The 12,500-nt window shown below is 36.6% G+C and overlaps 1 protein-coding gene across 2 annotated transcripts in view; it reads right to left on the minus strand.

Moving 5' to 3' along the window:
• Positions 1–8,524: 8,524 nt before the first annotated feature.
• The window catches only part of si:ch73-233f7.1, a 20,886-nt gene continuing 16,910 nt past the window's right edge, over positions 8,525–12,500 (minus strand). For both annotated transcript variants that reach the window (NM_001365181.2, NM_001365180.2), the window contains 1 exon segment: positions 8,525–12,500. This exon segment is cut by the window's right edge and continues 742 nt beyond it. The gene's annotated coding sequence lies outside the window, so the exon portion shown is untranslated.

A 12,500-nucleotide genomic window follows, 5' to 3' on the forward strand; every position in this document is an offset into this window, starting at 1 on the left:
AGTAACATACCATTGGAATTGCCAAACATGTGGGAGAGCTTTGCTTTTGCATCATTATATTGTATATTAATATTTTGCAGCTTAATATTAAAGGGATAGTTCATAAAATACGATTAAAATAAAATAAAATTTAAAATAAAATAAATAAAAATAAAAATAAATAAAAATAAATAAATAAATAAATAAATAAATAAATAAATAAATAAATAAATAAATAAATAAATAAATAAATAAATAAAATAAAATTCGATCATAATTTACCTTAAACCTTCTGTTAAACACAAAAAGAGATATTTTGAAAAATGTTGGAAACCTGTAAACATTCACTTCCAGTGTTCGGTTTTCATACAATGGAAGTTAATGGTTACAGATTTTCAGCTTTCTTCTGAAAATCGTCTTTAGTGTTCAACAGAATAGATAAACTCATAAAGGTTTGGAACCACTTGAGGTGAGTTTTCATTTTTGGAGGAACTATGTCTTTAACATTGAACTGCAAATAGTGCAATATAATATAGCAGTACTCTTGCAATATATATATATATATATATATATATATATATATATATATATATATATATATATATATATATATATATATATATATATTCACAATAGCAATTCCTCTCACATCTTGCTATTCTAACTGTGCCTATTCATTTCAGTGGTATAAGTGGCAGACATGTACAGTTTTCACCATCACACTGATAACCTTTCTATAGTCATTCCTTCAGCATGAGCCACTGCAGAAAAACCACCTAACTGTACGATTATAAAAACATGCATGAATGAGAAAATGAACCATTGCGTGCTTGATGTTAAAAAGAGTTATTGAATGCAGCAAGCAGTGGAAAAGAACTCAGCGTTACTCATTCTGTCACGACAATATCTAAATGCAGAACTATTGAGAGCACGACAGCAGTGCCAGGCTCAGACTGGAGGATATATCAGCATTAATCTTTAAGGATACCGCTCATCCTGATGGACCTTTAAAGTTGTGGATAAATTAGGGTTGAGTGATCGCCTGCTCACCTGATCCCACATGGAAAGAACAAATATGAGGATATACAGTTGAAAGCAGAAGTTTACATACGCGGTATTAAAAAAAAAGTCAGATGCTACTGCGACTAAACTTTTTCTCTTTTAGGTAAGTTAGGATTATCAAATGTGTTTCTGTTCGGCTTAGCAGAATAATAACAGAGATATTTGTTGAGAAATTGTTAAAACTTTTCTTGAAAGTCAAGTTTACACACAATAATATTATTCTGCCTCCGAAAAAGCTCAGATGGTTTTGAAAAAAAAAGTGCTTTAAGGACAATAGAGTGAATGTTTTGGAGTGGCCATCACAAAGCCCTGATCTCAATCCTATAGAGAATTTGTGGGCAGAGTTGAAAAAGCTTGTGCGAGCAAGACAGCCTACAAACCTGACTCCGTTACATCAATTCTGTCAGGAGGAATGGGCCAAAATTCCTTCAAACTATTGTGAGTTTGTGGAGGGATACCCAAAACATTTGACCAAAGTTATACAGTTTAAAAGCAAAGCTAAAAATATCAAGGAAATGTTTGTAAACTTTTGACTGTCAAAAAAATAATAAAGAATTCTCAAAAAAAAATCATTCTGGCAATTAGCAAATGTAAATCATTTAGGTAATCCTAATGGACTTTAAAAAAGTAAATGTTTAGTATGATTTACCATCAGACATTAAAAAAAAATGTTCCTTTTTTTTTGTAAACTTCTGGTTTCAATTGTATGCACAAGGAAACCTGTATGCAGTATATGCGCACATACAGTTGAAGTCAGAATTATTAGCCCCCTTTTGGTTTTTTTTTTCTCTTTTAAATATTTCCCAAATTATTTTTAACAGAGCAAGGACATTTTCACAGTATGTCTGTTAATATTTTTTCTTCTATAGAAAGTCTTAATTGTTTTATTTCGGCTAGAATAAAAGCAGTTTTTAATTTTTTAAAACCCAAATTTGGGACAAAATTATTAGCCCCTTTCAGCTATTTTTTTTTTCGATAGTCTACAGCACAAACCATCGTTATACAATAACTGTATTTATTGTTATTACCCTAACCTGCCTAGTTAACCTTATTAACTTCATGAAGCCTTTAAATGTCACTATAAGCTGTATAGAAGTGTCTTGAAGAATATCTAGTCTAATATTATTTACTGTCATCATGACAAAGAGAAAATAAATCAGTTATTAGAAATAGGTTTCTAAATCTATTATGCTTAGAAATGTGCTGAAACAATCTTTCCTCCGTTTAACAGAAATTGGGAAAAAAAAAATAAACAGGGGCGCTAATAATTCAGGGGGGCTAATAATTCTGACTTCAACTGTATATGGTAATATATATTATGCATATATTCAAATATATGCCACATATAGGCAAAATTGAGGTTCATATATGTGCAAAAACAGGCCATATAGGTCTCCTGTATTGCTTCTTTATATCCACATATAAGCCCTATACATATAATATAGGAAAACGGCCAATTTTATACATGTTACATATATTAAAATCCTATATAATAACATATTAAAACATATATGTTTATATAGGTTTTTTTTCCGTGTAGGATCCAATATGGTCCTGCTTTTAGTCCAGGGGTGTCCAAACTCTATCCTGGAGGGCCTTTTTAGCTCTTACTTCAATTAAAGACACTTGATCCAGATACTTAAGGACAGAAAAGTTAATTAAAGTTTGTCTAGACAGAGTTCGGATGCTGCTGGTTTAGACATCTCTCTTACTTTTTGACAAACACCTGAAAACGCCTCATATGCTTAAGTATAGCACTTCTGGTCACATTTTATTTTGATGGTCAGTTTGTAATAAATTAATAAATAAATTTGTAATAAATAAGATAAATTGCATTTACATGCCAACTAATTTTCATTAGATTATATGTAGACTGTTAGGGTTGGGGTTAGGGTCAGTGTAAGCTGATATGTATTTGCAAAATTTCTTATAGTCAGTAAATGTTTGTTGAAGGAGCAGTATCAGCAGATATTAAGCAGACAGTCTACTAATACTTCATCAAAATAAAGTGTTACTGGATTTCTTACACTAAACATTAAATGCAAAATGCCTGAAAGTCTATCTAAACGCACTAGTTTATCTCTCAAGCGAAGGAAAAAATAAACAGCCAGGAGAAAAATGGATCAATATTTGGACCCGTGCATTAGTCTTAAAGTGACTGCAGCTTAAAATAGGCTACCTCAGAAATAAAAACTGCTTGTAAGTTTTGTATTTTTGAATTGTCAAATGACTAGTGATGTGAATAAATGCATTCCTAAAAGCAGCATTTTAATTTATCAAAGAGGAAAGCCCAAAGAGATGAATCACGGATACAGCAAATAAAAAAACATCCCTTCATCTTTGTAATTCAGGTCCGTTTTAACCTCCAAAAGCTACTTCCTAACATCCACCATTTTGATTTGTGTTCAACAGATGAAAAAGACTCAGTTGCGATTAAGATCCTTAAAGCAGGATTTGTGATTTCTGCACATTTTCAACCTGAAACAACCCAAAAACAGGATTGTTTACGTTTTGTTACTCCAGATTGAAGTAAAGTTGGTTTAATATTTGCACTATTATTTTTATTATTATAAAATTATACTATTATTCACTATTATTTAATATTTTCAGACTTTCTCCTTAATATTATTTCACAAAAATGTTCTTTGCAAATTCTAGATAGTGAAATCATATTAGCAGCCAATGACTATCAAAGTACAACATTGTTCACAGTCAATTAAATAGTACTAGTGTTGTTTTCAAGTCATACTTACATGTGAATTTAGACCAAATATTCAAAGTAGCCCAAACAAATTTTTACTGTTCAGAAATGAATGAATGTGCAAATATAAAAACAACTTTACCCCAATCTCATATTGTTCCTCAGTTTCTCTCTTCAGTTTGATTTATTATAACTTTTAGCAGTCTATCATACTCTAAAATGATTAGTACAGGCCAAAACATGATTACAATCAATCACTGTCAGCAGCAATAATCAGCAAAACATGCGAGTTTCCTTCAATTCAACAGTGTTTACATTCCAACTCAGGCTTATTACGAATATGTAACCAGGTCTACATTTCTGGGGACAGTGAAAAACGTAACTGGAGGTACGTCTGCTCTAAGTTTTTGTTTTTGCAAATCTGTCAGAAGCCGCTGTGTACGATTTTTGATGATTGTAAATTTCTCTTGCGCATCCTCTTCACTCCTAAATCCACCAGACGGCGCAATATGCACCTCAGCTGACCAGACCCACCCACCCCATCACCTTTACCCAATTAAAAGTGCTTCTAAAAGCAACATATAAATTTAGATTAATTTAACCATGTTTTCAGCCTGTTGTTTATTTATTTATTTACCTGGTTTCTGGAAGCGTTCTTCTCGAACGTCATTGTCGCGATCAACTTCGCTTCATTTCCTTAGTCCATCAGCATACACAGCAAACCACTGGGCAATCTGGTAACACCGGAAAAGCCATCTGTACAGAGGTAAGCAGCCAGCTGGTAGCGCTAAAAGGAACAGAAGCCATCGTCAGCATCAAACCGCCCGTAGCGTTCATTTCAAAGATGAAATGCAGCCATACGTACCTCTGGCTACATATTTTGCGCTCTCCAGAAATATAAACAGGTGTACATATTCACAACGAGCCTGTGAAGTTACTTTCCATTCCATTCCCACTGACAGATTGAGGTAAAGTTGGTTTAACATTCGCACATTCCTTAATTTTCGAACAAGACAACTTGTGTCCCTATATTGTTTGATGCACCATGCTAATTTGAATATTCAGCTTGAAATCGCATGTAAGTATGACTTCAAAACAACATTAGCACTATTTAATTGACTCTAAACAACTTTGATAGTCATTGATTTACATTGAATTTGAAAATAATACTTTGCTGCAGCCTACTATTAAGGAGAACGTCTGAATATGCAAATATAAAACAACTTTACCTCAATTCCCCTCAGAACTGCTGGGCTCATGTCGGTCAAAGCCACCTAATTAATATTCATGAGCAAAGTTCTCAGGTTTCCATGGCGAGATTATTCGCATTTCTGAAAGCGTGTCATAGCATTAAACCGCCCCGGTGTTCGTTTCAAAGATGAAATGCAGTCATACGTACCTCTGGCTACATAATTTGCGCTCTCCAGAAACATAGACATGGGTACTTATCCACAATAAGCCTGCAAAGTTACTTTCCATTCCATTCCCACTGACAGATTGAGGTAAAGTTGGTTTAATATTCGCACATACCTTCATTTTCGAACAACAAGACAATTGTGTCCCTAAATTGTTTGATGCACCATGCTAATTTGAATATTCAGCTTGAAATCGCATGTAAGTATGACTTCAAAACAACATTAGCACTATTTAATTGACTCTGAACAACTTTGATGGTCATTGATTTACATTGAATTAAAAAATAATACTTTGCTGCAGTCTATTATTAATATGAAAGTCCTCAATTCGCCACAGATAGAACTGCTGGGCGCATGTCTGTCAAAGCCTCCTAATTAATATTCATGAGCAAAGTTCTCAAGTTTCCATGGCGAGATAGTTCCCACTTCTGAAAGCGTGTCATTGTTTGAACGTGACTCTGCGCTGTAAAGCTGCTCTCCTCTAATTCCTGATCTGTAGTCTGGAGAGGGACATGTCTAAATTGCTCATCTCCTCACCTCCGGTTCACGGGCCCTCAGAGAGATGAACTTCGATTTAGAGAAGTGTGTTAGCGCCATGGAGACCGTTTCTTCATTAACGTTTGTAATCTGAAAGGACACACGGCAAAACCTAATTACCCCTCTCAACTGGGCGATACTCATCTATTGACATTCTGAACTCATTTCCCCGGGAAATTAAAATGGAAAGGGCGCGCGAGAGATTGCGTCCAGGTGTGGCATTTTCAGGGGGAGCCCGATATTCCCCCTGTGGGCCCGTCTGTTTTCCCCGTCTTTAATTAAAATGATATTTAGACGACGGAGTTTTGTGTTTGTTTAGTTAATGAACCAAGTCTATTCTCCGTGGGAGGAAAGAGGGAATATAAGAAAGCTCATTAGCATATGTTAGCATTTGCGATGTTTACTCGGTGCGTGCAAGAGTGGCCTGAGTCATTTTTTTCTCCTCCTTTGTGCCGAGAAATGTCTTTCGCAGGCGACTATGTAAAGATAAGAGACGAGAATTAATTAGTACAACACAGAGGTATTCGGTTTGCAGTCCAACAATTGGCATTGCTGCAATATTATGGGCTACTTTGGGAATTTCGGATGGGTTGTAGATTTTTAACAGGTTTATTTCTAGAACATAAATATAATAAACATCATATCTGAATTATAGGGGGATTGTTGACAACTTGATGCAACTTAAAGCACACAATTATATTAAAATTCACTTCTGAGGAATACATTATTTATGTTGTAGTTATACATATAAACCAAAATATTTTAGTGTTTAGAAATAATGTTAACACTTAACAAAAAGGGCAGCACGGTGGCCTTACAAGGTCGCTGGTTCGAGTCCTAGTTGGGCCAGTTGTCATTTCTGTGTGGAGTTTGCATGTTCTCCCTGGTGTGAGTTTCCTCCGGTCTCTCCAGTTTCCCCACAGTTCAAACACATGTGCCATAGAGGAATTGATTACCTTATTTGGCTGTAGTGTATGAGTGTGAAGGGCATACGATGTATAAAACATATGCTGGAATAGTTGGCGGTTCATTCCGCTGTGGCGACCTCTGAAATAGAGACTAAGCCGAAGGAAAATGAATTAACTTATCAATAAGGTTGTATTAGTTAACGTTAGTTAATGAAACTTGAACATTGAACATTTAGTGTTTGTTCATGTTAGTTAATGAAAATACATTGTTGTTCATTGTTTGTTTATGTTAACTCAAAGTGCATTAACTAATGCTAACAAGCACGAGTTCATATTTTAATAATGCATTCGTCAATGTTGAACTATGTTAAATAAATGCTGTGTTGTTCATTATTAGTTCATGTCAGTAAATACACTTACCGGCCACTTTATTAGGTACACCGGTCCAACTGCTAATTTCTAATCAGCCAATCACATAGCAGCAACTCAATGCATTTAGGCGTGTAAACACGGTCAAGACGATCTGCTGCAGTTCAAACTGAACATCAGAATGGGAAAGAAAAGGGATTTAAGTGACTTTGAACGTGCTCCTGTCAGCTAAAAACAGGAAACTGAGGCTACAATTCACACAGGCTCACCAAAATTGGCCAATAGAGGATTAAGGAAACGTTGCCTGGTCTGATGAGTCGGCTGTGACATTCAAATAAAAGTGTCAGAATTTGGCATAAACAACATGAAAGCATGGATCCATCCTGCCTTTTATCAATGGTTCAGGCTGGGGGTGGCGTTGTAATGGTGTGGGGGAGATTTTCTTGGCATACTTTGGGCACATCAGTACCAATTGAGCATCGTGCCAATGCCACAGCCTACCTGAGTATTGTTGCTGACCATGTCCATCCCTTTATGACCACAGTGTACCCCTCTTCTGACAGTTTCTCCCAGCAGCATAAAGAATGAATCATCTCAGACTGGTTTCTAGAACATGACAATGAGTTCACTGTACTCAAATGGCCTCCACAGTCACCAGAGCTCAATCCAATAGAGCACCTTTGGAATGTGGTGTAACGGGAGATCTGCGGCAACTGTGTGATGCTATCATGTCAATAAGGACCAAAATCTTTGAGGAATATTCAACAGTGCCTTGTTGAATCTATGCCACGAAGGATTAAGGCAGATCTGAAGGCAACCTCCTGGTGTAAGGTGTGCCTAATAAAGTGGCCAGTGAGTGTATTTAAGGTCGGAAAATGTTTCTATTTTATTTTGACCTATTGTCATTCTCTTTAAATGCTCTAAATGATAAGTTCCTTGAAATCTGAACACATTTTATGAGTAGTTTCATTCATTTTCTTGTTGGCTTAGTCCCTTTATTAAACCAGGGTCGCCACAGCGGAATGAACCGCCAACTTATCCAGCACGTTTTTACGCAGCAGATGCAACCCATCTCTGGGAAACTTTATGAGTAGTTTATTTAATATAATATAATAACCTCATATAATTGGTAAAAACCCTGTGATACATTTTCTCTTCATTTTTCTTCAGAGTTTTACACAATGCACACTGTCTTACTACTTTACCAAACAGAAAAAATAGCTGCCTTAATTTTTAATCAGCCATTTCAACCTACAATACATTGAAATGACTAAACATCTGAAGACTGTAGATGAAATATAGATAACTTATTTTAATAAGTTAAATTAGCATACAAACATTTGTTATCATGACTTATTGCAATGTGCACATTTATCCTTTATTAAACGTCAGGAAAGTGGTGCAAGACTTTTTTTTTTCATTTCCAACACACTAAAGCGAGTTAAAAAAAAAAAAAAAAAATATATATATATATATATATATATATATATATATATATATATATATATATATATATATATATATATATATATATATTAAACACACAAACACAGTTTTATTTCAGAAAAAAATATTTAATTCTCATATTTTTATGTACATATTTGGAATGAATGGACGTTCACATCCTGCTCTCTTATAGGAGGCAGTAACGTGTGTCTAAATGCAGATCCAGTCATTCCTACATGATTATTCACATCGAACAAATCCATTTGATTTGGTGATCATCCACACACTCCGCAGACCCAAAACCCAGCCACATCATGACCACCATGCTGATTTATGCGCTCGCGCTATGTGCAAAAGGCGTGTAATAATCACATTTTGGCTGAAATGATTGTCAAAGAAACAACAGTAGGAAAATATAAAAATAATAACCGTATTCATTATTGTATTATATGGCTGCTCTAGTGGCATTTGGGTCTCAAACAAAGAAGATGCCATTAAAAAATAATTAAAACAGATGATTATAATCTGTCCATCGTATAACAGGACAAATATGTATTCATTGGGATCATAAGAGCCGTTCTCATCTTAACTGAGCTGTACAGACATATTCAATTCCATTAAATATGCTTATTGTCTGAAGAAAAGTCCAGAAGTTCCTCTCCTGAAGAACAGGGCTTTACAGTAAAGCATGACAAGATAAATGCCTTCTCCAGCTAACACAGAACATTCTCTCAGAGTTAACAACAAACATTCTTCCTGCAGAATTAATATTTAATGAATGTTTGTTTAAAGTCATCTGGCCTTTAATAATGAAGACATCAGCACATGCTGTAAAAAGGGTTTATTTACTTTACTTAACAGGTTTACTCTATTGCAGAAGTGGGCAAACTCTGTCCTGAAAGCCTGGTGTTAAAGGCTGATTTATACTTCTGCTTCAAACGCCGGTGTATGCTACGGCGCTGACGCATAGCCCTTCGCCGTGGTCGTCGGCGTCGCTGACGTGCACCTCTCAAAAAATGTAACTACACGTCGCAACGACACGTAGCGCAGGCTCTGTTATTGGTCGGCTTGGTAGCGCTGACGAGTCTGGGCGGGACCGAGAGCCGCGTGAATAGTGCGAGCCTGATGGAGCGATTGTTTACAAGTGTGGAGTCCCGTGAAGGAGCTCCGGATGGAAAGTTTTGTTTTGTGTTTAGCTCATAGTTAAAGTTGTTGCACGTCCGCCGGTTCCTGCCTCAAAATGAGCGAGTTTGAGCCACTTGTACATCCCGGAAGTGTTCAGGAAAACGAAACAGCAGCGAAGAAACTCGACACAGAGGAACTTTTACACCGTTGCATGCGCCGTGGGTTACGCCGGTCACTTGACGCAGAATTATAAACCAGGCTTTAGAGATATGCACGGGACTAAATTTTGAATCCCGCTCCCACCAGGTTTTAGCCCAAAGCCAGCATTTGTTGTCCTGCTATCCGCCGCGCCCCGTTTTCTACCCACCATCCAGCTATACAGAGTCCAGACAGCCTATAACAATCTGTCTGTGCATACACACACACACATAAGCACCAAGCAAGTGACACACAAACAGCATCACGCTCTCTCTCATACACACACACACACACACACAGAGAGACAGAACAAAGCTTTCTCTTCAACACAATCTCACGGCAATTCGTAACTTTTTGATTTAGTTGCTAATTTGTATGAATTCGTACGATCTAATTTGTACAATTTAGAACGATTTGCTCATCCCCCAATGACGTTTGGGTTTAGGGGTGTGGTTAGGTGCCACGCCTCCTTTTTAAAACCGTACAATTTCGTACGACTGAACTCGTACGAATTCGTATGAATTAGCCACTAAACTAGCAAAACGTAAAATACTTGCGTTTTCTTGTGAGATCAGGCTGCTCTCATTCGCACAAACAGAGACACACATAGACGGCAACAAACAAGCTACACACAGCATCACGCTGTCTCATCCACACACATATATACGCGTGCTCGCTCGCTCGGGAGTTAGAACGCTCGCTCCCATCTAATCTTACACCAGTTACCGACCGCTCCAGCAACTTATTCCCGCGCCACAAAAAATCTGGTCGGGTCCCGCGGTATAGCGGTGGGAATGCAGACCTCTGGTGTCCTGCATAGTTTGGGTCTGACACATTTGAACAAAGATAGTGTCTTTAAGATCACTATAAATCTATGAGCAGGTGTGTTTGATTAGAGTTGGAGCTAAACTATGCACCAGGCTTTCAGGACCGAGTTTGCCCACCTCTGCTCTACTACCTTAACAGCAACAGGTTGACTTTACTTAGAGAAGCGAGTAAACCCGTAGCAAGTTGGAACTGTTAAGTTGATTTAACATGCAAACTCCACACAGAAATGCCAACTAGCCTAGCCGGGACTCAAACCAGTGACCTTCTTGCTGCAAGGCCCACTTGAAAAATATTTGAAAAAAGAATTAAAATTTCACAGGAGGGCTATTATTTTGTAGATATGAGCGTACAAATATATGGAAATCGTAGGAGGGATATTTAAAAACGTGATCATTTCTGAAAGTATTAATGTCACAGGCAGAACGCAAAGTGTGCTAATCATAAAATAATCAACCTTAAAAACCCATCTTCTTGCACACTGAATGGCTGGAGTTGCATTGCATGTGCGTTACGCATCAGACGCTCTGAGACTACACTGTAAAACATCCGTGAATAAACAGTTTTCCATATTTTGTGATTCATGTTTTATTTTCCCCCATATATTTATGCTTTGAATTGCATTATGATACCTTTAAACCATGAAAGGTTAGAAAAAAGTGACTTTTATGAACATTTTTAACAGTTTAAAACGAAATAATGTCTGGGTTGGTGTTGTATATTACGCTACAAACACCTTGTAATAAACTGCCAGTACATTTTCTCTTATTTTACAGCAGGGCTATTCAATTAAAAAATTTAAAAAGCATCCTAAACAAGAGGCCGGTGAGATATGACTTGCAATATGAGTGATGACACAACAGCATATAAGAGGCCGTATGGTATATTTTTGCTCCTTAAGACAGCCACGTTGGATTTTCTACATTAATTGTTGATAAGTTGAATCTTGAAACTACATAACATCAGTGCATTGTACATTGTGGCTTTTTTTTTACAAACATATTCAAATGTTGTATTTCAAAGCACAACAAAAGCAGTGCATTGCTAAAGTAGGCTTCCTCTACATTCAGACACATTCATATGTTATGTTTTAAACTGCGCAACAATTATAGATTTTGGTTGTGCGATTATAGTCTAAAGAATAATCCTGGTTTCACTGTTAACACGTCTTACGTAAAGCTTTATATCAGCTAAGTAGTTCAATGAACTGTTGTTGTCATCAGCGTTCATACATATATAATTATTTTAATCATTTGTAATAATTCATCTAATATCTTTTGTTTACCTTGCACTGAAAGCCACGCTATAGTGTGAGATGTTTTCTATTGGGCGTCGCTCTGCTTGCGCACGAATTTTTGCATATATTCTTACATTGAAACTTGAGCTCGGAAAAACGCGATATGTGAACGGCGAACTGCTTTGGTTAATATCGTGTGTGTGTGCACGCATATTAGCCTGGTGTATAAGCTCGGAACTTTAAACGCGCGCACAGTTGGCATAACTTTGCTTATTTGCAGCAGTTTCGTTCTGTGCAACAGAAACACCAGCCTGATCTCATGAGAAAATGTATTTTACGTTTTGTCAGTTTTGTGGCTAATTCGTACGAGTTCAGTTGTACGAAATTGTACGATTTTAAAAAAGGAGACGTGGCACCCAACCACACCCCTAAACCCAACCGTCATTGGGTCATGAGCATGATCGTACTAAATTGTACGAATTAGATTGTAAAAATTCATACGAAAATCAAAAAGTTACGAATTGTCGTGAGATTGTGTTGGAAATGCGGCATTGAGAAGCCTTTACGAATTATTAATCGTGACAATTTAAAGAGTGGTTAATAGTGAAATTGGCTAATCGTTACATTCCTAATAATGATATCAGTGCATTGTGCAGATGTGTTCGGCTGCTCGCACCACTCGTTTAATGTTACGTGAC

Source organism: Danio rerio, chromosome 14 (genome assembly GCF_052040795.2).
Source record: "Danio rerio strain M-AB ecotype USA chromosome 14, GRCz13ab, whole genome shotgun sequence".
NCBI classification, from domain to species: Eukaryota; Metazoa; Chordata; class Actinopteri; order Cypriniformes; family Danionidae; genus Danio; species Danio rerio.